The 26943-nt window shown below is 43.0% G+C and overlaps 1 pseudogene; it reads right to left on the bottom strand.

Annotated features, from left to right (window-relative positions):
- Positions 1 to 12008: 12008 nt before the first annotated feature.
- On the bottom strand, positions 12009 to 13233 carry LOC110547343 (heterogeneous nuclear ribonucleoprotein F-like; annotated as a pseudogene).
- Between the last annotated feature and the right edge of the window lie 13710 nt (positions 13234 to 26943).

The following is a 26943-nucleotide window of genomic DNA, read 5'->3' on the forward strand; positions in this document are numbered from 1 at the left end:
TTATTTTTTTTGAAGGGTCAAATATTTTATTTTTTATTTTTATTTTTTATATTAATCACAGGTTATTTACTTTGTATCCCAGCCATAGCCCCCTCCTTCATTCCCTCCCAACCCCACCCTCCCCTCCATCTCCTCCCTGTCCCTTTCCAAGTCCACTGCTAGGGGAGGTCCTCCTCCCCTTCCATCTGACCCTAGCTTATCAGGTATCTTCAGGACTGGCTGCCATGTCCTCCTCTGTGGCCTAGCAAGACTGTTCTTCCCTCGGGGTGGGTTGGGGGGGGAGGTAAAGGAGCCAATCATTGAGTTCATGTCAGAAATAGTTCCTGTTCGCCTTACTAGGGAAACCCACCTGGTTACTGAGCTACCATGTGCTACATCCAAGTAAGAGTTCTAGGTTATATCCTTATATGTCCTTGGTTGGAGAAACAGTCTCATAGAGGGCCTCCGTGCCCTGATATATTTGGTCCTTGTGGAGTTCCTGTCCTCTAGGTCATACTAACTCCCCCTTCTTTTGTATGAATCCCTGAACTCTGCCGAAGGTTTGGTTATGAGTCTCCACATCTGCTTTGATACACTGCTAGGTAGAGTCTTTCAGAGGCCCTCTGTGGTAGGCTTCTGTCCTGTTAATTGTTTTCTCCTACTTCCCCTGTCCATCCCATTTGTCTTTCTAAGTGAGGATTGATCATCTTACTCCGGGTCCTCTTTCTTGTTAATCATAAAATTATTTTTGTTACTACTTCATAACTAATTTTGCTACTGCTATGATCCGTAGTGCAAATATCTCTGTTTTCTGGTGGTCTTAGGTGAATCCTGTGAAAAGGTATTGACCTCCAAGGGGCTTGTGACCCAACCATCTTAACCTGAGAATCTATCTAAACCTGGAAAGCAGATGAAGAGGATAGGTGAGGTCCTATAATCCACCTTGAGGGCACCACTCTACTGACCTAAGAACCTAAGCTCCCCCTCCATGACACTTCTTGATACACTGAGGACCAAATCTTTACACATAGATTTCTCAGGGACAAGACTCATTCTAAAACCACGGCAGCTTGTTTTTTTCTTTATTGAATTTGGGGGTTTGTGTATTTTAAAGAAAAGACTTTCATCAGCCACATGGTTTGCAGGTTTTTTTTTTTCCCTAGACTGTAGACACTGTATTTTCCCTTTCTTAGCATGTTTTTAGGCGTGAGAAAATAGAGTGCATATGTCTTGAGGAGGGCATTATTCTGTCTGCCACAAATATGGATTGAAGCACTCTAGTCTAGTATGATTGCAGCTTAATTTGGCTATGCGGTTTGTATTTGAGAGGGGTTGCAGCTGGGCTCCAGTTCCTGGCTCTCCCATTTCCTTTACCTCTGCAGAATAAGAACTTATTGCTTACTATCTTGACTATTTTTTTCTCTGTCACTGAGTTTCTGTGTTGTGGCTTCTAATCTGCCATCTTACCCAGAAATATTGACAAAGATCTATTTCTTATAATGAGACAGGGTCTCCTGTATCCCAGATGCTGGCCTCAACTAATGTAGTTAAGGATGACTTTGAACTTTGGATCGTCCTCCGTCTACCTCCCAAGTGCAGGCTACTTGTGCCAGGCTTATGGGCTGCTAGGGATTGAACTATGTGTTTACTAAACAAGCAATAAAGCAGCCAAGCAACATCCTTAGCCCTTATAATGCACACAGTAATCACAGAGATGGATATCGTAATAGAAGCGATAGGTTTCTAAGGAATGAAAATCAAAGGTGTTGCCTGCCTACTTCCCGTTCTGCAGAGAAATCCCCTCTGTAACCTTTCCTTAAGCATCTGGATTAATTTTCTGTTGTTTTGCTAGCTTGCCTTCAAACTGCCTTCTCAATGTTTATACCTACAGAAAAATGCAACTATCAGTCTTCATCAGAGAAGCTTCTTGACCTTGAATTCAGAGACCCAGGGCTGTTCAGGATGCTGAGAATAAGTGACTTCTGAGTGCTCAGCCCTAAACAAAACACTTAACCACTCCCAGAAGGCTGGGAAGGCACTGTGGAAGAGCTGGGTGACAGGGAGAAGGGTTGCACAAGGCTGCGTTCTGAATAAGACACAGCCATGGAAATAATGAGCTCACAGCAGCTGTGCTTGTAGGCATTGGGCTTGCACAAGACTAAACCTGCCAGCAGTCAGGCTCATGGGGCCCTACCCCTCCCTGGGGAACCATTGGTTATTCATGCTTGATCAGGAGAGGGAGTCATTGTCTTCAATTGAGTATCCACTGATGAGCCTACTAAGCTCCACTGGATAGTTCTATACCCATGATATATACACATTGTATACCATGGTATGTAGATACATGTATATAAACACATATACATATATTGTATAAATATTTTATAATTCTATCAGTTCTAACATATTCTCTCTATTCTAATGACTATATCTATCTAACTCTATCATCTATCTATCTATCTATACGAGATTTATTAGGGTGGTTTACAGGCTGTGGTCTAGCTGGTTCAGTAATGGCTGCCTACTGATAGAAAAATCCAAGAATCCAGTTCAGTCCACGAGGCTGGATGTCTCAGCTGCTCTTCAGTATATTCCAAAATTCCAACGAAATACGCTCTCATGTCAGCAGAGGAATAAAATTGCCAGTGAGAATGACAGCAAAGAGCAAGTGCTTCCTTCTTCCACGACCTTTATATAGGCTGCCACTAGAAAGTGCGACCCATGTTAAGTGTGGATCTTCCCACCACAAAAGATCTGGATTACGAGCTGGTGAGATGGCTCAGCAGTTAAGAACAGTAACTGCTCTTCCAGCGGTCCTTGAGTTCAATTCCTGAGTTCATGGCCATCTATAAAGGGATCTGATGCCCTCTTCTGGCATTCTGGTGTACATGCAGACAGAGCACACCTACACTTTAAAACAAAAGTCTGGATTAAAGGTGGGTCTTTGCTCAACCATGTTTGTAGCAGCTTTATTCATAATAGCCAGAACCTGGAAACAACCCAGCTGTCCCTCAGTTGAGGAATGGATACAGAAATTGTGGTACTTTTACACAATGGAATACTACTCAGCATTTAAAAATGAGGAAATCATGAAATTTGCAGGCAAATGGTGGGACCTAGAATTGATCATCCTGAGTGAGGTATCCCAAAAGCAGAAAGACACACATGGTGTATACTCACTTATATAGACCTATAAGATAGGATAAATATACTGAAATCTATCCACCTAAAGAAGATAAACAAGAAAGAGGACCCAGGGTACGATGATCAATCCTCACTTAGAAAGACAAATGGGAGGGGAATTGGATGTAGGAGCAAATAAGTAACAGGACAGGGGCCTACCACAGAGGGCCTCTGAAAGACTCTACCTAGCAGTGTATCAAAACAGATGTGGAGACTCATAACCAAACCTTTGGCAGAGTGCAGAGAATAAAAAAAAAAAAAAAAAAAAAAAAAAAAAAAGGGGGTGGGGTGGGTGGGGGGTGGGGTGAGGTTAATACGACCTGGGGAGGACAGGAGTTCCACAAGGACCAAATATATCTGGGCACAGGGGTCTTTTATGAGACTGTTTCTCCAAACAAGGACCATGTATGGATATAACCTAGAACCCCTGCTCAGATGTAGCCCTTGGTAGCTCAGTATCCAAGTGGGTACCCTGAAGAGGGACTGTTTCTGACATGAACTCGATGGTGGGCTCTTTGATCCCCCTCTCCCCCCAGGGAGGAGCAGCCTTTCTAGGCCACAGAGGAGGACTTTGCAGCCAGTCCTGAAGACACCTGATAAACCAGTATCAGATGTAAGGGGAGGAGGTTCTCCCTTATCAGTGGACTTGGAAAGGGGCAGGGAGGAGATGAGGGTGGGAGGGTGGGATTGGGAGGGAAAGAGGGAGCGGGATACAGCAGGGATACAAAGTTAACAAACTGTAACTAATAGTAAAAAAAATAAAAATAAAAAGGTGGGTCTTTCCACTTCAAGTGTTTTGATTAAGAAAAATCCCTCACAGGTGCACTCAGCTGCTTCTGTTATAGTTCATTCCAGATGTAAACAGTTGACAATCAAGAATAGCCATCGCATTACTCTATATTGTGTAAAACTGTAGGTTTTCAGGCTGTGCCTTGCCCTGAGAGACTACGTTCTGTTCCTATCAGCCTGCACTGAACACCTCTGTACCGCAGCCTTAAATTTATTCTTGTGACCGCACACATAATAGTATTTACTGTGTGATATGTTACGAGAGAATTAATACTAGTAATTAAGATTAAAATAAAACAACCATGTCTTGGTCAATTACCAACATAGGCGGTTTTATCTGACAAATTGTTGCCAGTCAAAGCACTGTACCTTGTGACTCTGTTGTTATTCAGCAAGCGCTGACACTGTGAAAAGATGAGCACATCTGTGTTTATGGCATAGTGCTTTCTCAGCACTTCTGATGCCCCTCCTTTAGCAACTAGTAACTGTCTATAGATTCTTGGCAATATGGGTTGTATGTGTCTTACTCATGAGCCTCTCTCTCCAGTTACTGTCAACTACCTATAAATCCCCAGAAACACTTTCTAAAAATCGACCCAATCTTAGCTACTAATATTCTCAGATCACATGTTACATATCACACAGTAAATATATCTCTTCATGTGCATATGTGTGTGTGCGTGTGCGTGCATGCATGCATGTGTGTGTGTTACTGAATGTCCTACAGAGAATTAAAGAGGTTGCAGCATAAGCTAAGAAGTTAAAAAAAAAAAAAAAAGCTTTACAGGGATGCAAAGAGCATCTCTGGGGAGCTTGGGGGGCAAAGAGTCCCTGTTGGAGATCTGCTGGAAATGGCTGCTGCAGAGTCAAACTGCTGGGACACAAGTTTGAGTTGAGCCTCAAGATCCCGTTGATCCACAGAAGCAAGGTATAGGATTAGGAAGGGCAGGGAGGCCAAGGGTAAGACCGGGTCCCGGTGGACAAACACATGGAATAGAAAGCCAGCATGTCTAAATGGACAAGCAGACAGCAATTGAAGTAGACCATGTCAGCAATGGAATTGTAGCTAAGCAGAAGCCTGTAGGACAGTTGGGAGTTCTCTGCCTATAGTTGGACTCTCTCTGTCTCTGTAACTCTCTCTGTCTCTGTCTCTCCCTCCCTCCCTTCCCTTCCCTTCCTCTCTCTCTCTTACACACACACACACACACACTCACACACACACACAGTCATGACAGGTCAATGGAGGTCGTTGCAATCACAGAGTTAGGTGTCTATTTAAGGGGTTCAGGTGTTTTCATCCTTAGTTTGCTTAGTTTCTTTAGTCCTGGTTTCCCTGATGCTTTAATATGTCCACGTGCTCACATTGTCCCTGTGGTGGTTTGAATGAGAACAGCCCCCATATGCTCATATATTTGAATGCTTAGTCATCGGAGAGTGGTACTATTTGAAAAGGTGTGGCCTTGTTGGAGTAGGTGTGGCCTTGTTGGAGGAAGTGTGTCCCTGGGGTGGGATTTGAGGTTTCAAAAGCCCATGGCAGGCCCAGTTCTCTTTGTCTGCTTGCAGCTCAGGATGTAGCTCCCAGTTACTTTTCCAGCACCATGCCTGCATGGTGCCACGCTCCCTGCCATGATGATAATGGACTAAGCCTCTGAAACTGTAAACAAGCTCCCAATTAAATGCTTTTTTTTTTTTTCCCCCAGACAAGGTTTCTCTGTGTAGCCTTGGCTGTCCTAGTCTTGCTTTGTAGACCAGGCTGTCCTTGCACTCCCAGAGATCTGCCTGCCTCTGCCTCCCTGGGTGCCGGGATTACAGAAGTATACCACCATGCCCAGCTAAATGCTTTCTTTTATAAGAGTTGCCTTGGTCGTGGTGTCTCTTCACAGCAAATAGAACAGTGAGTAAGATAATCCTAGTTTACTCTGATAAGTTTATAGGCATTTAAAAGGTCGAATCCTGTTTACTTTTAGGAGTAAATTTTTTTCTCAGTCTGTGCCTCATTGGTGATGCCAGACAGATGATGTGCTTTTGTAAGCACATCAGCTGCAAAAATCCTGCACTCAAAATGGGATCAAAAGCAGCTTATAAAATGGCGTTTCTCAGGTAACGTGTGTGTGGAAAGAACATTGTCTTATATAACGTGCAGCGACTAAGAGCAAGGGCAGCCTGCCTGGACACAGACACCCTTGGGATTTCTTGGTTTGTGGCAGTCCAGTTCGTATTTCTGCCTCCGTCTTCGCACACATTACTTTCTCATGTCTCCTTTGTGTCTTCAGATTTTTCTTTCCTGGAAAAGAACAGTAAACATTTGATTTAGAACCCACAGTAATCCGGGCTTAACTTGATTATATCTGCGAAGATCTTGTCTCCAAGAGAAGGCCTGGCATTCTTGGCGTACACGGCATTTGGGAACATCATTCAGTAAATCTGTGCAGTTGAGTGGGGGATTTGACATGTAGCAAATATCTGAAACCTTAACTTAGGAGGCTGAGAGAGACGGTTCAGTGGGTAAAAGCACTTACCGTGCAAATCTGATGAGCTAAGTTCAGATTTCCAGAACCTATATGAAAATCCAGAGGTGTGGTTTGTATCTGTGATGCAAGCACTCCTAGGGAGTAATGGGAGGCAGGGACAGGAGAATCACCGAGAAGCTCATGGGCCAGCTACTCTGCAGCAGGTGGCACAGTGGCAGCAAATAAATAGGGACCCTGTCTCAAAAACAAAGTGGGAGATGAAAACCAGCTCCTAAAAGTTGTCTTCTGCCCTCTCCAGGTGCGCCGCAGCCCCTGCACATGCTACATATGCATGTAGGCACACATGGGAGGAAAAGCAGAAAGGGGTTAGTCTGGTTTATGGTTTGGAGGTTAGCTAGCCCGGGATGTCATTGACTTCAGGCCTTTGGTATGGCATTGAATGATAATGGCGGAAAGTACTCGGAGAACAGAAATGTTCACCTCATGGCCAGGAAGCCACGAATACGAGGGAAATGGACATGGTGTCTCCCCTTACTTGTTTGAGCTTGCACCCCCAAGGCCTAAAGACCTGCCACTAGACTTCACCTCTTAAAGCTCCCACTACATCTCAATAATGTTGCAGTGAGTCTGAGGCCTTTAATGAGTGGATGTTCAAGGCCCAAACCAGAGCATTATTGATTGCTTGATACTATTGGAGATATGCTCAGCCATTAACCCACTCTTCATTTCACTACTAATGTTAGGAATGAGGCTAAATAAATTATATATACAGCCTCCTGTACCACCTACTTCTTGACCCCTTAGTCTAATAACTCCAGTCAAACAAGATTATAACAGAACTCTGATATGATCTCAAACTCATCTACCTATGTAAGATTCAAAATTTTTTCTAATTCTCTTACGGTTTAAAATATCCTTTAATAGTTTAAGGGTCAAAGTTAGGATATGAGTCTATATTGTTGAAAATACATTCTTTCATTCCTCTTGGAATTTGACAGTTTGCGTGTGTTCAGTTTCTTTGAATCGTACATATTTTCTATTACACTGTTTTGTCCCTAATATTCCCAGGAAACATTTTTAAAATGTTATTATTTATTTATTAATTACAATTTATTAACTTTGTATCCCAGATGTAGCCCCCTCCCTTGTCTCCTCCCAGTCCTTCCCACCCTCCCTTGACTCCTGCCATGCCCCTCCCCTAGTCCACTGATAGGGGAGGACTTCCTTCCCTTCTATTTGACCCTAGCCTATCAGGTCTCATCAAGGCTGGCCGCATCATCTTCCTCTGTGGCCTAGCAAGATCACCTCCAGGAGGAGGTGATCAAAAAGAAAACCACTGAGTTGATGTCAGAGACAGACCCTGCTCCACTTACTAGGGAACCCACTTGGAAACTGAGAAGCCTATGGACTTCCTCTGAGTAGGGTGGCTAGGTCCTTTCCATGCATGGTCCTTGGTTGGAGTATCAGTCTCTGCAGGCTCCCCGCTCCCCTGGGCCCAGATGTTTTGGCTCTGTTGGTCTCCTTGTGGAGCTCCTGTCCTCTGGGTCTATCTTCCTCTTCTTCCACAGGATTCCCTGCACTCAGCCCAAAGTTTGGCTAAGAGTCTCAGCATCTGCTTTTATATACTGGTTGGTAGAGTCTTTCAGAGGTCCCCTGTGGAAGGCTCCTATCCTGTTCCTTGTCTTCTCCTACTTTGGATGTCTATCCTGTTCGCCCTTCTGAGTGAGTTTTCAGCCTCTTCCCTAGGGTGTTCCTTGTTGTTTAGCAGCGAGCCCAAGAAACATTTTTGAAAATAAAGAATGAATTCCTTTTTTGAGTAATTCCAAGAGCTGGTGCTAAAAGTAGAGGCAAAACACAAACACGTACACGATAGCCGCGTTCATGTGAGAAGGAGGGTGGTTGAGATATGACAGGCACATAAGCTAGGGAAGAGCAGGGAGTCTAACACAGGGAGAGGCTGTGAATGGGGATACTGAGTATTCCTGAAGCGGGTTGAGTCTGGGTCTCTTGGATGAGGGGGATGGCAGCATAAAGGCCCGTTAGCAGAGGAGAGAAATGGTGGTAGACATTGTATTAACCCAATTACATTGTCTTCAGGCTAAATGGATGAGTTTTCATGATCCCAAAGCTTCAACCTTTTCATATGACTTTCATAACTGTTTGGTGTTTAGAACTAGTTACCCCAGTGAGAGCATTACCTGCCCAGAATATTGCTGTAGAATTCTTTCTGCCCCTTCATTTGAAACTAAAAATTTCCGTATCAGAACAAAGTTAGCTTTTCTGCATTACAGCCTCAAGTTCCATTGTCCGCCTGGGGGTTATTTTCAGCCTTGCTTTCAGCTTCCCTCTCTGCAGATTTTTCCCTTCTCTCCAGCTACCCTCTCCTCACATTTTGTCTTATTAATGTCAAATTCCCTCCTCCCATATTTTTCATGACAGTTTAGGTCAAACTAAAAGACATGCTTGTACTAAGCATGCTTTAAACTGCCATTCTTGGCCAGGCTTGTGCTGCTATCTAAAGCAACCTCCCTGCTTCATCTAATATTGCTTCTGTTTGTTCCCTTCCGAAGAAGACAACAGAACCGTGTGGGCCGAGCACATCTATTTTCGGGTTTGTATTTGTGGTATTTTTAGGATGTACAGTGGGCAAGGCTCCGAAAATCACTGCCTTTTTGTTTTTATGCATCTGCTGGTAAGTTCAAGTCAGCATCTATTTAGCAGCCTACCTGCCTTCGCTGCCTTTCCAGATAATTTTATTAGTGTGTATGAGTTGAGAGCCTCTGTTCTTCCCCATTTAAACCCCGCCATCCAGAACAACCTGTGTCCCAGTTTCCGGAAACAGATTCCACGGATGTCTAGTGGTTACACTGAACCCTTTGCCCATGAAAGAGCTGCCTGTGCTGCGTTTTTATGTTTCTTGTGTTGTGAGAGGCAAGCAGATTGAGTGACGCCGCTGGTGAGGGTCCTTTCATGTTGGTCTGAGGTTCAGATGGGAGGTCTATCGCGTCTGAAGCGACTGGCGGAAGGCTGTTTAGAGATTCCTATCTCTTGACAATGTATGCCAAACCACAGAGGCAGATTGAGAGCACATTGCACATGTGCGCTCTACTTGTATCCCACGTGAATTCAACTCCGCCGAATTTTTGAACATTAGTCTAATTGGCTCCAAGCTCCATTTTATGAAAATGGGTTTCTACTCCCATCATTTAACTTGGTGGTAGCTGGGGGTCATTGGGCATTAGAGGTTCAACAAAAACCATTGTTTAGCTGCAAACAGTGCTGCACCTCAAAACAACTGTTAGCTCTGCCTTTGATCACACGTGTTTTTCACCGGGAAGTCACAGTTGACGAAATGCATACTTCTCTCACCCAGGGCATATTTACATTTATGAAACAGCCTGGGGTGAGCCTGCAGCTTTTAGGAGCTGGGAGGGCCTGCAAGAGTTCGTGAAGAGGTAGAGGCATTTTCTTTCCATGGAGAAGTGTGGAGAGGAAGAGTCTGGGCAGACAGGACAGGACCAGGGAGTTTTCCGGGAGGGGCATGTCCGGAAATGGCTGAAGACACATGGTACCTCTGACAGGCCACAGATAAGTAACACTGCCACTATGTACTCATCATCAGTGACTCATAGCATCCTTTTTTGTCTTCCTCCCAAACAACCCCTGAACTCTGCTTTTTAAATTTTTACCGCTACGGCCCGTGTTTGACACTCATTCCCTCACGTCTGAACCTATGTTGGTACCACTGCTGGGATTTGTAACATCCCATGAAGATTCATGTGGACTTAATCCTTAGCTTGTCAGTACCAGGAGGATGTAGAACATTTAGGAGGCAGACCTACTGGGAAGTTTGGGCGTCATTGGGACTTTTACCCTTAAAAGTGATATTGGAATATATCTTTCTCTCCCTTTAAACCATCAGTCTGGCTGGGATTTTTCTGTTGCATAAAACAATTGTAATCACAACCATGGCATTCTCCTGAGCTCAGTGTTAGGGTCCTTACAGAGTCAAAAATAGGGTCAGGGCTGGGCGTAATGGGGCATCCCTATAATCCTAGCACTCTGAAGGCAGACACATGTGGTTTTCTGCGAGTTCTGGACTAGCCAGGGCTACACAATAAGATGCTGTCTCAAGAAAAAGTCATTTCAGTTGGCCTTTATTCAATGTAACTGGTGGGAAGGAAGCCCTTTCTAGATTCTGCAGAGGGGCAGAATCCTGCTGACACTTTGAATTCTGACTTACAGCCCCCAGAACCATGACACCATAGTTTCTGTGATTTAAGTTTCTGTGGTCAATTTGTGGTCTTTCTTAGGGTTACCCTAGCAATGTAATATAATATAATGGGCTCTGCATCATCTTCCAGCATTTCACACGTGTATCTAATGTTTGCTGAGAACTGGTCACATGCCAGATGCTGTGTTAGACTTCAGGATACAGCAAGAACCAATGCTAGCAGTTTCACTGCATATATGCCCTCGTGTAGGCAAAGGTCGGGGCTCAGACATTAGGATTCACAGAAAGTCCCTGATTAGTAGAGGGGAGCATACAAAAGCACGGCTACCTGGAAGAAGTGTCATTCAAGTTTGATGATGCTTCGGGTGAACTGTAAAGAGGACAGAAAGAAGGAAGGTAAGTCCTGGCAAGCGGTGCTGCCGTTTCCAACTACCCTCCTGAGATAATGCTGCATGCATTTGAGCACTATATGCATTGTGGGCATGTGAATCAGAACATGACCACATAGGCCAACTGTACCAAGCACCACATTCCCCTTCTTTGCTCCTCCACCACACCCTAAAGTGATAGATTTCTGATTTTTGTCTGCTCTAAGGTCACCCTTATTCTAACCAGAGACTGTCTATTGTGAAAGTATGAGCAAGAAAATAAGAAAACTGCAGACCAGGAGAGAATGTTTGCAAAAGATATATCTGCTAAGGATGTTATCTAAAGCATATAAAGAGCTCTCTTTTTTTGTGTGTGTGAAAACATCTTTATTTTAAGAAAAAAATTAGTTAAAAAAAACTTTAACAAGTTTCACTTAGAGCAAAAGGAAACCACAGGGCAAAGAAAGGCTTAAGCCAAGGCCTCACCAATTCCTACAGTACTAGTATTGTGTCTCAAGTCTCAAAACCAACTTTTAGAAAACTTAAACTTAACCTAAAGAGTTTAAATGAAAGTATAAACTAGAACGAAGAACTGAGTAATGCTTCTCTTTGCATCAGGGATCTAGCACCTTTGAGTTCTCCAGAAAAGCACACGTCCCCAGCGTGTCCACTGTGGTGGGCTTCAAGATACTCTCATCATACTTAAAACTGCTTGACCCAGATAGCCTCACTCTTAAGTTTACTGCCAAAAATGTTAATGGAGAAAAGCGGAAGAAAATGGTTTTAGTTTGCTTGATGTTGCATGCTAGAAGAAAAGTTTGCATGAGAAACACGGAAGAGGCAATTTTTTTAAAAACCCAGATTTCACACACTCATGGTGCAAAGTGGGTGCCCGGGCTTCCTCTAGAGTCATAGACTGCTCTTGGCTGCTTTGTTGGCTACCTGTGAAATTTTTGATTGAAACACTCAACTGTTCCTATAGTACTAATCATAGCCACCCATGCTGTTCTGACCATTGGAGCCGGCAGTAGCAGCCACTCACTGACTGGCTCTCCAGGCTACTGTAGTTGCCCGGGCAGCTGACACTTCCATGCCCTGCATCACCATGCTGCTGTAAGCCCACTCGCTAGGCCCCTGTTGTTGAATTAGGGAGAGTTCTATGCATCTGTGCTGAGGGTTGGCCCTGTCTTTCCACACAGCTGCCACTGCATCATCCTGGGCGGCAAACTCAGCATCAACTTCTCCGTCACTCCCTCTTCCATCAGGGCCAGTCTCATCAGGGACTCCCACGGGGCTGAGGGGAGAGAAGTTGTAAATGCCGCTCTCCGTCGCTTTGTGGGGACGCAGTGGCTCATGGCGCTCTGCACTGTGGACTTGCTGTCTCCGTATCTGTGGTCCTGCCTTCCCTAGAGACAGTAGCTGAGGTCTCCCAAGCAGGTCAGTGGTGAAGCCATGACCAACCATCGCTGAGGCCACTGTATTCTTCACAGCCCCCCTAGCCTGTACTATCGGCACCAGACCTCACCCTATCCAGGCCTGCCTGTTTCACAATGCCAATATACCTCCTGGCACTGTCAGGCGGGTCAGAGGGCCCGGGCCTCTGCACAAACTTCAGAGGTGGATCTGAGTATGACTTAACTTCCTCCTGACTGCTCTTGAACACTTCAATATACCTGTGCCCTCGTCTTTCCTTGTGCTTCCTTAGAGCTTTCTCAGCTAACTCTTGTGAGGCAAACTGAACGAAGGCCTCCCCTGTAATCATGCCCTCCGGGTCCACAGGTAATGTGATCCTGTTTGGCACAATTTCCAACCCTGAGAAGAACTGAAAGATGTCTTCCTTTTTGCATCCAAATGGGAGTGCCCGAAGCCTCACAAAGCCGTCCTTGGCACCGAAAGCACTGTTTGGACCATCGTGCTTCAACCCCCAATCCATCCCGGTTCTGTGTGACTTGAACATCTCCATATAACAGTGTCCATGCTTTCCCTGTCTTTTTTTTTTTTTCAGAGCCAATTTTACATCATCTTCTGACTTGAGTTCAACAAAAGCCTCACCGTTCTGCCTGCCTGCTGTAGTATAAGCGAAAACGAACACCTACGACCCCACCATGAGTTGTGCAGAGAGGAAGTTTTATATGTCCTCAGTTGAGCAGGACCAGGGTAGGCCACGGAGTTTGACCACATCGCCTTCACCTCCCTCAGGACCCAGCATCGTGAACACTTGACAGGGCTGGTGTCAAACAAGCTTGTGCAATTTTTTTTTTTTTTTTTTTTTGGTAGCCTAAAGAACCGCCACAGATGCCTTCTGTAGCAAATGCTTACGGAAGATGACAAGTTTTCCACGGGAAGAAGGCAGAGAGGACTTGTATTTTTCAATAAGGAACTCGGCTTATGAACCAACTCTACTTAATGCCTTAAAACAAAACAAACAAACAAACAAACAAACAAACAACGCAGAGGGCACCAGGAAAGTTCAGGTGCATCTTCTTTCTGTTCTCAACCTTCAGGAAGACCAGGCACAGGCTGCACATTAGGATCTCTTAACACATTTTTTTTAAATAGATTTTTTTTAAAACATTCCTGAAAGGGATGATTATTTTGAAATTTTTTCTGATGGAAATTTTGGGATATCTTATGTACAGTATCATAGCATTGCAGAAAAGGGATAATGTGACATCTTTTCCTGTTTGCATCCCTTTAATAACCCTCTCTCCTTTTACTGCTCAAGCAAAGGCTTCAAGAACTACTGAGAAGGAATGAGGAAAGCGGACACCCACGTCTTTCTCTTGATTTAGTGGGACTGGGTCAGTTTTTCTCCACTTAGGATAATGATGTCGCCTATGGGTTTGTCATAGATAGCCTTTATTCTGCTGTGCTATGTTCCCTCCGGTCCAATTATCTCTACAACTTTTATTATGAAGGCATGTTGGACTTCGTCTATGGAGATGATCATGTGGTGTCTGTCTTCAGGTTCGCTTATACAATTGATTATCGTTATTGATGTATGTCTGCTGAAACATTGATGAATCATCAGGATAAAGCCAGATTAATTGGTGTGAATGACCTTTATTCATGCCTGTATTCAGCCTGCAAGTATTTCACTGGGATTTTTTGCATCTATGTTCATTAGGACATTGATCTGTAGATTTGGTTTCTGATGTAGTTTTACCTGGCTTGGGTATTGGGGCATCATATAAAGAGTTTGTGAGTGCTCCTTCTCTTTCTATTTTTTGAATACCTGAAGAAGAATTCCTTGAAGATCTGGTGGGACCTGCTGTGAATAGATCTGGACCTGAGATTTTTTTTTTTAAGTGTAGAGCATTTGTTTATTGTTGCTTTTCAGAATTCTTGAGTTACATCAAGTCACTTATTTGTGACCTTTCTAATTTCTATAATGTAGGTACTGAGAGATATAAATATCCTTTTTAGGGTTACGTCTTTAAATTTTTTTTTTTTTACAATTTATTCATTTTAAATCCCAACTGCACACCTATTAGAATGGCCCAGCCCCCAAACTCTATCAATACCAAATACCTACAAGGACACAGAACAATAGGAACTCTCTCTCATTCATTGCTGGTGGAATGGCCAATGGCTAATAGTAAAGCTGGCTACCTTTTTACCTTACAAAACTAAATATAACCTTTATTATGTATTCTAGCACATTAGTTAGAATTTTATGTCCTCACAAAAATGTGCACATAAATTCCTACTTACAACTGCTAAAGCTCAGAAGCAAACAAGATAGGTAGCATTTACCTTTTAGAAGGTAATTGGATAAATCAACTGAAATAAATAGAAAATAAAGGATAACTTATCACAAAAAGAAGTGAACTATGGAGCCATGGAAAGATATAGAAGGACCTTGAATACATACAAGTAAGTGACAGAAACTGATCTAAATGTGCCAGACACCAAGTGGTCCCAACTCAGTAACATTAAGGGCAAGACAAACCTCTGAAGATAGCAACAGGATTTGAAGGGAGGAAAATGGTACAAAGGACTTTTAGGTCTATGGAACTATTCTGTAGGATGTCAAAATGGTGGAATCGTGACATTAGACGCTTCCGGATACTAGAAGGATGTACAAAAGCAACAATACGCCCAGGTGTAGAGTATGTACTTTGGGTGACAGGTCAATTTATGCTCCTCAAAAGTTCACCCCTAGTATACGAGACACCCGTGCTTTGTGCTCAGTTTTGTTCTGAACAGAACACTGTCCTGAGAAAAAAGGACCAAGCACAGGTGAGTCATGTCACATGCTCTAGATTCTATACTCTTCTCTCCCACACCTCGTGGCTGAAGCCCAACCATTTCTTTGATTTCCCTCTTGGTGTCTGTTTTCCTATTTCCCTTTTATATTCTGTCCACATGTTAGGAATGTCTGTTTCCTGTAATGATGTTTTCACTAACAACCAGTTTCCAGGGAAAATATTCTTCCTTTTCTGGTTCTCGGTAATCTTTACCTTCTTGCTCAATCTTTCAAAGTTTGTGTTTCCACCATGCACCGGCTTAATTCTAGCTAAACCAATCTGTCCTTTGTATGTTGACATATGGCTTCAATATGCATGTTTTCAGTATCTCCTAGTGTGTATCATCCAGAGCATTTATAAAGATGTCCCAAATGGAATCTAATTAAAAACAGATGGGTCTTCTTTGAAACTTCTTATCAATTAACAATACCCAGCTGCTTTGCTAAAACAATCCCATGCAAGACAGAGGCTATCCTCTCCTAATTTCCCTTTGCAGATTCAAAACAAAACAAAACAAAACAAAACAAAACAAAACAAAACAAAACAAAACAAAACAAAGGGTCAGAGATGTTACCATGTTGCTAGTTATGAAGGTCATATTGCAAGACAGAGGAAAGCCCGTGCTTTTACCAGAAGGCCTGTGTTTGAGGACCCCATCTTTGTGTGTCCTCTGTAGATTACTTAGCTCCTGTGCAGTATAAATGCTTACATAAGGCAAAGCTGATTCATTTCCCCATCTTGCTCCTTTTCTGTCAGCCAGCTACAGCTTAAATATGTTTTCTTTAAGGTCACATACGGGATTCCTTAAAAATAATGATACAGTGGCCATTGCATAACTACAGTAGTTTTTGAGTCTCACCAGGTAGTCTTTAAGAAAATTAAGGACCATGGCTGGAGGGCTACAGCTTGTCTGGCTAGAGTTCTTTCTTTGCACTTACAGGGCTTGGGTTTGATTCCCAGCATGGCACAAACCTGGTGTTGTGGTGCAGGCCTGTGATTCCAATATTCAGTAGGCAGGAGGATCAGAAGTTCAAGGTTATCTTTGTCTACATACGGAGTTCAAGAACAGTTTGGGATATATGAGGTCCTGTCTTTCTTTTTTTATTAAGAGACCCAGTGAGTTAGAATAATTTCCCTGCCATAGCACAGAACATGGTAACTAACCATTGTACTTACCAAGGGAGGAGTGTAAGTGGATGAAGAGCAACAAGAAAGGAAGGATTTGAAAACCCAGCATTAGTTTTGTATGAAGAGACTCCAATATGTATAAAAACTTGTCCCTGGGTCAGAGGTGACAGTGGATGTCCTAAGCTGATCAGAAAGTGGAAAGCAGAAGTTTGTATTGGCAGTCATCTTTAGACCCCCACAAAAGGAAATGCTCTTTGGTTGGTGCAAAGACTGCTTGGCTTGTCAATTTAATTGTTTTTCTAGGAAACTGAGACAATGAAAACACACTGGCCTTCACTCACATATTATTTCTGGGTTTATTTTGCTAATAAACTTATTATGATTTCTAGACCATTTAACCTTTGACACCTAGTATCCTGCCTTCACAAGACACGAGCAACATGGAAGGATATTTTGTTCCGTGAAACATCAGAGAGATGTTTCAACTCTACTGCTCCAAAAAGTAGTATATTATCCCATTTTTTTCATAAACGACTCTGTAGATGGCTTCAGCTTCCTTTTAGAAACCCAGCATTTGTGAATTACAATTTACTTGAAAACAATATTTTAAGTCTTTAGCCTTAACAATACTTAACATCATTTTCGATTTTTCTTTTCTCCTTCTTTTCTCCCCTTTCTCCCTCCTGATAAAAAGAGACTAGGATACACACACACACACACACACACACACACACACACATACAATCATATGGAGTCATATGGAGAATATTATTGCCTACAAGCCAAAAGCTCAGGAGGAACCAGAAACTTGTGGATGCTTTTGTTAAGGTGATAATCTCCAGTTTTCTCTGGTCTTGACCCTACTACAGTCTCCTTAAAGGACACTACAATAGAGGAAGAAGTCAAGAGTTCAATTAAAGCAAAGACACAAGAATTTGCTCTTTAGGAAAAGAGCTGAGATGCAGGGGCCTTGTTCTTAAAAGACAAATATATATATATATATTCCTGTTGTCCTTTTCCTTGTGCCTTCCGCAAGATGGCCATTTCCAGGAGAGGGGTCTATTCTTTGAAGAATCCATTTTACCCAGAATTCAGCCTAAGTCGCTATATCAGATACCAGAACATGTAAGGTTGAAAAGGTCGCCGGGGAAAAGGTGACAGTACTTGTGTGTGCCCCCAGGTGAGGAGGTCCTGAAGCTGTTTTAATCCATCCATCTAGCACTGCCCACTGTTGCCTGTTGTTTCTTATCTCTTGTTCAGGGGCCTGAGATGACACATCTTGAGTTTGCCATCACTGCCTTCTATCTGTATTTGACCACTATTATTTTAATTTCTTCTTTGTAGATGTCACCACTATCTATAGCTCGGCTGGAGTGACTGCCACCTAGCATTGCTCCTTTTGTCTGATCATGGGAGCTTGTTAGTCGGTCCCAGAGCTAACCTGCCTAAGACATTGGCCTTGGACTTTTAATCACCAGGACTTGAGACAGTAAGGATATTTATTTAACTCAGTTTGTGACCCTTTGCTAGAACCCAAACACAAGATGTGCTTAGAGAGCATGGAATTCTTCCTTTCTATGGGATGTTTGGCCTCTCATTGACCTTTAAAGATTGGCCAAACCAGATCTGACTATATAGAAAGCTGTAGATCACTATCACCTAGCCACAGAAGCCTGATATTCAGCTTTAAAAGAGGAGAGACTTAGCTTGGCTGACACTCTTAGAGGTTTTAGGTCATGGGAGGTTGGCATTGAGGATCTGGGGGTCTGCGGAGAGATAGGACACCGTGATGAGAATGCATAATGCAGGAAGCCATTCAACTCGTGGCTGGGAATGAAATGGGAGGAAGAGACTGGTATCCAAGTGTCCCCAGGGACCTGAAGATAGTCCATCCGGCTATCCCTTTTACCCTGTCTACCTTCTTTCAAGATCCACAAACTGGAGGACAATTCTAATACATGGGCTTTCAGGAAATGTTCAAGATCCAGACTGTAGCAAGCACTATCTAGCTGTGAGATACTGGTCAAGTCTCATTGGTCTGTGGAAATCTTTTTCTCCACAGAGAGCTCCTTGACATTCTGATATTTATCAAGCCTTCCAGCATATTCGAATGGGAGGCAACCCTTGGGAACCACTAGGATTAGATCATCTCCAAGATTTCTGCCCATTCTAGTATTCATTGTTTCTATGGAAAAATCTCAAGCCCTGGTCTCCAAGAATGAGGCTGGAACCTGGATGGAAATGAGCAATGGAATCTTTTTACCTTTGTCACATCATGATTATGCTCCCATTTCTAGAAGTTAATGAATTTTCCCAGGACAGCACGGGTTGTAGAGGACTAGTTGGACAGAGATGTGGGCAGAGATGGCGTTGCTGATTCCTTGAGGTTAGAGGTCAGAGACCAGGTGTGACTCTGGAAAAATGCCTCTGGGGTCCTAAGCTGGGCTGACGCCTGGATTCATGGACTCAAATGAGCTTCCAGATTTGCAGTATACTGGCGATGTCACCTTGCTCAGCATAGTTTGAGCCACAGTTTTCCCACTTACAAAGTTTATGTTTTTCCATCCTTTCTATTAATGGGACAAACAATTGAGAATGATTATCAAAGCACATTGAAACAATGTGAATCCTTTTTGTTAGTTGCTTAGGTTATTGTTAGACTACAGTATTAAAAATGAGCTGGGGCTAGGACACTGAAGGGAGGAGGGTGGCTGAGACACGGGCCACCTAGCTAGTTTTTCCTGCATGTTAGACTTGCAGCTTTGGTTAAAATCTAGCTGTAGTAGTTACTTCTCTGTTGCTGCGGTAAGACGCCATGACCAAGGCAGCTTAGAGATGGAAGGATTTGCTTTGTCCTATGGTTTTAGAGGGATGAATTCATAATGTTGGCAAGGCATGGCGACAGGTCGCAGACATGGCGGCAGGAGCAGGAAGACACGTCTTCAAGCACAAACAAGAAGCAGAGAGAGAGGAAGAGAGAGAGAGAGAGAGAGAGAGAGAGAGAGAGAGAGAAGGGGGGAGGGAACTGGGGCTGTAAACTCTCTAAGTTGTCCCCAGTGGCATATTCCCACTAGCAAGGCAGCACCAACTCCCCAAACGGTGCCACCACCTCAGGACTGAGTGTTCAAATACCTAAGCTGATGGCATTTAAAAAAAAATTTAAACCCCTACACTAGCCAAGACTTGTAGTGAAATTAAACATTAGGAAATGGATTACCGTATCAAAATCTGGTTTAAAGCTTCCCAGCCAACCTTCATGGCAGGATCTACATCTGTTCTGACCCTATAATTTGGTGTTCATTTCCCACATGGCACTACCCTCCTGACAGCGAATGTCAAGCCACCACTTGGCATTTTGCTCCTTGGGTTTCCCGAGGAAGCTCCATATGATGGTTCTGAGATAGCCAAGGTATCACCCTCTCCTTGGGGATCCTGGGCAAAGTATAAAACATTGCTAAAATCAGTTAAAATTGCCATGTCTTGTGCGGCCTTGGGAGCTACCTGACTGTGGCTGTGAGGGAGTGAAAAGACAGTATGAACACACAGGAAAGGTAGGACCAGGTGGTCCGAGCTCTCTAATGGAGAAGCCACAGCACCTTGAAAGCTCAGTGTTTATTTCATTCAGTTGAATAAAAAGGTGAGGTTACTGTGTACAGCCGAATAAAGAAAAGAATCTAGGATTTATAGTATGCAGTTGGATCAAGGTGGTAGGCTAAGCTCATATTGGTAGGAGCAATCTTTAGGCAAAAAAACTATTCAGGGTAGAAAGCTACCATGAATCTAGTCTGCAAACGCTGTCAACATTCACACTTGGATCCCTGAGGAAGGCTTTGCCACTCCCACGGGGCTGAGGGATTAGAGTCCTTGGCATGGCCATACATGTCAAAAACACACATTTACTTAGCATTTCATTTACTAAGGTCTTTCCATGTAAATCACTGTTAGTGTTAAGTTCTTTATATCCTTTTTAAATTTTCCACTGTGTGTGCATGAGAGAGAGAGAGAGAAAGAGAGAGAGAGAGGGGGGATATACAAGTGCACGTGGAATCGTCCCCACTCGCTCTTTCACCTTATTCACTGATGTACTCAGTAGAGGAGGGGTTGGGTCACGCTGAGGGTTTTCACACTCTGTTCCCCACTGGGAAGACCTTATTTAGGCCACATCTCATGCACACGGGGGCAATCTTAGGCATTCTTACCTTTTGGTCTTAAGCACTGGGACAGAATCCAGCACCTTGGGGATACTATGCAAAGAGCTCTGCCACTGAATGACACACCAATCCCAGCAGTATTAGTTTCTTTAAAAAACTCTTCAGGAGGTTCCAGTGCACATTGAATTTGAGGCCAGAGGGTTATTTTTGTTCAGTTTGTTTTGTCTTGTTTACATGTGCACAAGGACATGTGTGGGAAAGTGCAGGTTCTACTCCAGCAGGGTTGGGGCAGGCTCAGATTCCACACACCTGATTATCCCCAGTGGAGGCTAGTGTTGGTCCTAGATCACATGAGTGCCACAGACCAGCTGACATGCCCCCCGCCTTCCAGACACTTCACATGACCCTGTCTGCTGTGGTAGTGTGGCAGGTTTCTAGTCGTGATGGAGTGTGGGGGAGGTGACATCTGTAACAGGAAATAGCTTTTGCTGAAAGACAGTTCAGTTTGGAGATGGTTTATACATTAGGGAAGTCTCCAAGCTCCAGATAAATGGAACTCTGGACCTAATGACATTATTTAGAAACAGTTTAAATGAAAATGAGCAGTTGGTCCTGTATGTGCCTCTTCCTGGGTCCTGGAATGCCTCTGTTTAGTGTAACAAGGGCTGATGTGGCCTCCTCATGGCCTCTAAAAAGGGCCAGTGCTCTTCCAGCAATTGAAAACTCCCGAGAAACAGCAGGAAGGCTGTAAACAGTTTCCAGCTTCAGATTTTAATCTGTCAAGTGTGGATCCTATAAAAACAAACCTCTCCCAGTTTGGCCTCAGAGTCTGGGATATGCCAAATTCTTCACTGAGCACTTTTCCCATGTCACAAAGGGTGAGTGGGAAAAGAAGTAAAGATGAAGCCAAGGTCTGAGACTGGCTACTATCTGATCCTCGGATAGGCAGAGAATGCTTGCTTGCTTTGAGACTTCTTTTTATAAGGATTTATTTTCTAAGTGTGTGAGTGTGAATGCAGATGTTCACACAGGCTAAAGGAATTGGAGCATTGGATGCCCTGGAACTGGAGTTACAGGTGGTTGTAAGCTGCCCAGTGTGGGTGCTAGGAACCAAACTCAGGTTCACTGCAAAGGCAGTATTTGCTTTAATCACTGAAGCATCTCGTTAGCCCCCAAGGCTTCTTGTTAGATTTTCACCAGGACTGTCATACAGCCATATATTTGCAGCAAGTAGGGAAATTCGGGCAGGATTCTTATTTGGGTCCTCACTAGCTTAAGAATTTTCTCCTTGGGAATGGCGTTAGGACAAGTAAGGTATGTTTTCAATCTCTCCAGGTGATTTTAGTGAGTATCCAGGTTGTAGAAGATGGTGTCGTTTACTTTCAGGGTGTTTATAGAGCCTTCACTGAGCGTACATGCTTTAGTGTCTGTGAGCAGCGTTAACAAAATACCTTAAACCAGTGGCTTATGAACAAGAGGTTTTGTTTCTCACAGCTCTGGAGGCTGGGAAGCCTAAGAGCAAACTGCCAGCAGAATACGTGTCTGTTGAGGCGTCATTTCCTGGGCCATGGACAGTCGTTCTCCTGTGGTGGAAGAGAGCAAGAGTCCAGAATCTCTTTGTTATGGAAACTAATCTCATCCATGAAGACTCCAGTTCTGTGGACTTAATCGCTTCCTAAAGTCTCCACCTCCAATACTTTAATTTAATAATGAGAATTAAGTGTCAATACTTGAACTTGGGCAGGCTACAAATATTCAGACGACAGCAGTAAGGCAGTGTTCAGCCTAGGGAAGACCTAGGTAGTCACCTTGGTGACTACAATAGAAACTGAGATGGGTCTTTGGGCCATCTGCCATCTGAGCAGCCTGACTCACCACCACCCCATGGCTGAGTCCTCATCTCTGCTCGAGGTAGCTGGTTCCAGTTCTGTGTTTTTCAAGTTGGTACACGAGCGGCAAGCCTGGTTTCCTTAAAATTAAAACCATTGTGAAATACCTTCAGCATGAAAAAAATGCAGAGTATATTTGTGATTTGAGTCAAAAGACTCATGCTGTGTGAATTTTTCTAGTGTCCTAACTGGAAATAGCTTATTCATTCTGGATAGGATACCAACGACAGCCCATACTACTGATTTCAGCCAAGTACAGTTTTGTGAATTACTGAGTTTATTCAGAATATGCTTACAGAAGTGTGGGCCTGGGGTTGGGTTCTAGTTTAATTGATTCTGCTTTGGTGAATAGTTTGACAAAGAGTGACTTGTGGGAGAAAGAATGTATTTTATCTTACAAGTTTGAGTTAACAGTTTATCACTGAAGGGAATTCAAGGGGGGAATTTGAGCAGCTAGTCCCATCCACAGACAGAGGGAATAAATGTTTAATACTCAGCCAGCTTTCTTTACCTCTTTACTCTTATACAGTCCAGAGCCTCAGACCAGAGAATGGTGACAGCACTTATAGGCTGAGTCTTCCTCCATTAACTAGGACAATCAAGGCAATCTCCCTCAGATATGCCTGTAAGCTATAATAATATAGATTGTATCTCATTGAGACTTTCTTCTCAGGTGATTCGAGTTTATGTCAAGCTGATAAAATTAACCATCATAGGTTATTTTTAGGAACATGGATGGCACAAGGTAGCTACATCACCAAAAAGTCTACCCTTGCATGGAAAATTATTCACAAAAGCTGCGTCTCTGGAGCATTCACAACTTGTAGGCAGCCCAGCCACTCCACAGCAGTTGCTACCGATTAGAAAACTTGCTGGGGGAGGTGATCAGAGACAGGGGGATACAGCTTGGATACAAAGTGAATACACTGTAATAAATAAAAATAATTAAACAAAAACAAAAACAAAAACTTGCTGGGGAGGAGAGTGTCTTGTGGATCTTGTAGGTTTCAGGAACTTCCTGAAACTTCTAAATTGTTTACACACTACCTCTTAAGAGCTTCCATCCAGGACTCAAGAGTCTTCCAGGAAGGACTACTTCCATTCACAAGAAATAGTCACACATCAACTCATATGTTGAAGCTTGATCATTGGCCTGTGGAATTACTGGAAAGTGTTAAGACAGTTAAGATTAGGTACAGCAGAGAAATTTAGATCATTGGGGGTGGGGCATGTGTTGGAAGGGACATTTAGAGACTACAGCGCCTCTTCTTCTTTTTTTCTGCTACCCACTGCTGTGAGATTATCAGTTTTGCTTTATCAAGAGGTTCCCACAGCTTATGATGTTCTACCTAACAAGAGGCTCCGAAACAAAAGAGACTAGTGACCATTGGCTTAAACCTCTGAAACAATGAGCCAACATATATACTGCCTGAAGTTGTTTCTCTCAGGTATCTGTGATAAAGAGAATAGAAGCCCACTGAAACAACACCAATGTTCCTACCATTTGCACTTGCTAAATATTAATATTCTTCTATATTTACTTTAGCATTTACTTTAAGAAGAGTTGAAAATATAAGTGCTACAGCTTCTTTTATAAGGCCGTATATTAATCAGGGTTCTTTAAAATAAAAGAACTAATTGAATGAATATATATGAATACATAAATACATATATGTGATTTATTAGAGTAGATTATAGGCTGTTGTCTGGGTAGTCATAAATCAATGTTGGAATCCCAGATAAGCAGGTTCTAATAGCAGGAAAGGAATGCCTCAGCAACAGAATAGTTGAACTTCCTAGCAAGAGAGAGGGCAGCTAGGCAAAAAGCAAAACATTGCTTCTCTCATGTCCTTCTATGTAGGCTACCATCAGAAGTTTTGGCCTAGGCTTGGGGTGGGTCTTCCTATTTCAAATGATCAAATCAAGAAAATCCCTTATAATTGTGCACAGCTGCTTGGTTTTAATTGATTCCAGATATAGTCAAGTTGACAAAAGATTAGCCAACACAAGTCTATTCTTTGACATACAATCACATCTCCTTGTGTCATGCTTGATTTCTGAATGAAAACAACAACTAGGTCGTGTTTCTGTCTAACACGATATAAGTATCTCATATACAAGTACAAATGTGTTATATGTTTTAGAAAAGATGGCAATGTCCCTTTAGGATTGATTAGTCTTTTAGTATTTCAAAATTTAAATGCAATAATAACCACTGTTACTTATTTCAATTTATGTAATATTACATGAGAAGAGAATAGAGGAAAGAAAACACAAATATCTGCTTTATATGTATGCACAAAAGAGGTTCTTAAACAAACAAGACAAAAACACTCAAGGAAGTTATAATCCTTGTTTCTGCAAATGGTCATGTGGCCTCAGCTGGCATTTAGAACTATTTTCCTCCGCCACCCATTCTGTATTTCCTCCTCCTTCAGTAAACACTTCAACGGATCTTGATTCTTTCTCTAGAGGAGTGACCCATACCTTCATTCCTGAAGGATCTGGGCCCTCTGTCATTCTGCATGGATGGGTGGATGGGTTGCTGTAGTTCCTCATTGACCTTTATCAGAGGTCATGGTAACATCAACAGATAGCCTAAAGGATCTCCTGCACCCTACACATCATCTCCCTCCGTTCCTCCCTCCCCCCATTGTGGAGAAGCAATCCAGTCTCCCCTGGCAGTCTGGATCTATCAGCTCCTCCCAACACTGTTTTTTCTTTGTTATCCTTTTGGCTTAATGGCATCAGAAGCCTAACGTGGCCAGGAGGAAGTCTGGGTTTCCAGTTCAATAAAATATTTGTTTTGTCTCTGCAGGAATGTTTCTAGTCTGAAATTTCTAAGCCAGCAGAACTTAAGGTCTCAGGGACAGGAACCAAAACGTTTCCTAGTGGATCACTAGGGGTTATAGTGAGTATAAATACTCTTATTTCCAGCCCTTGATCTCTGAAACCATGAATCCTGGCTATGGGAAAAAGTGTAACAGGGTCCCGGACCTTAATAGGCCCCCAGACATTAGTACAACCGACTCCCTGGCGGAAGTGTTATTCAGGCTATAAGACTCAGCATGTAGATAATTCTACCTGCCAAAATGAAAACAAAGACCTAATTCATCATAGTCCACAGTTCTGGGAAAGTCTCTAAATGTACTAACCTTGCTTTTTTGGCTTCTATAGTTCTGCTTCTGTCTAATTGCTCTTGTTAATTGAAGTATGTCAACCCAGGATATGGTATTTGTGCTTAAAAGCTCACGCTGAGAGAGGCTTGTGGCTAAAATGGGATCCAGAACACACAGTGTAGTTGCAGGCTGACTAATAAAGACTTTCTATTGGCTTAACCCCATTCATGAGCAGTCTTCTTTGGTAGACACACCGCAACAAAACCATACCATAGACTGGACATTGATTCAAAGTACACACTGATCTCTGGAGAACACTGCACCAGCCCCCAGGATACTGCCACCCAGTTGGCACTGTAACTGTCTTCAAAAAGACATTCCACCATTCTATTAGGCGAGATGCTTCAGGATAGTGGGGAACATTGTAAGACTCATGGGTTCCATCGGAGTGATCCAACCATTGCATCTCTCTGGTTGTAAAGTAAGTACCCTGGTCAGAAGCAACTTACCCTAAATCTAGGGCACACATTCTGGTGGCAACCCACACATAAAGACTTCTAAGCAGAAAGCTTTTCCTTTTTGATTTTCATTACAGCTTTGAGACTCCACTCTGTGAAAAGTGGGTTTGCAAGTTTATCATGGTTGACAAAGGACTTCTTCAACACAAAATTACTCATAACGGTTCTCCTTGTATTTAGCAGAACTTGTACATTTGCAAGTCATTTGCAATTCAGCAAATAGGCAGGATACATTGAGCAACATTTTAGGAACAACAATTCTTAAGAGACTCAACAGAAAACAGCCAGGCAAATTTTATAGTTGTCTTACTTAGCCATGACAAAGACTGCACTCTTTAAATGAAATAATTTTTCAGGGGGCCTGGAGAGATGGCTCAGAGGTTAAGAACACTGGGTGTTCTTCTGAAGGTCCTGAGTTCAATTCTCAGCAACCACATGGTTGCTCATAACCATCTATAATGAGAGCTGGTGCCCTCTTCTGGCCTGCATGCACATATGAAGGCAGGACACTGTATAAATAGTAAAAATAAATAAATCTTAAAAAAAAAAAAGACATCTTCAGGAAGTCTAGACCAAAGTTGGAACTCCAAATGTTTTAACAATCCATGAGAACAAATGAAAAACTGTCAGGTCTTTAGGCAAATTTAGCCATGTGCCCTCACCATGTGCCAAGAGCATGATGCTGCCTGAGAAAGAAGCCATGGCTTCCGCCATTTTGTGTCTTAAAGCTTTAGCAAAGGATCAGGTTTTATATAGTATATCAAACCCTAGCATTGCAACTTCTCAGAGCCTTAAAATTCATTCATCAACACTAAGCCAAGAGATGTCAGGTATCTCCAGCTTCTTTTCAGTGGACCATCTTAG

Source organism: Meriones unguiculatus, chromosome 4 (assembly GCF_030254825.1).
Source record: "Meriones unguiculatus strain TT.TT164.6M chromosome 4, Bangor_MerUng_6.1, whole genome shotgun sequence".
Lineage (NCBI taxonomy): Eukaryota > Metazoa > Chordata > Mammalia > Rodentia > Muridae > Meriones > Meriones unguiculatus.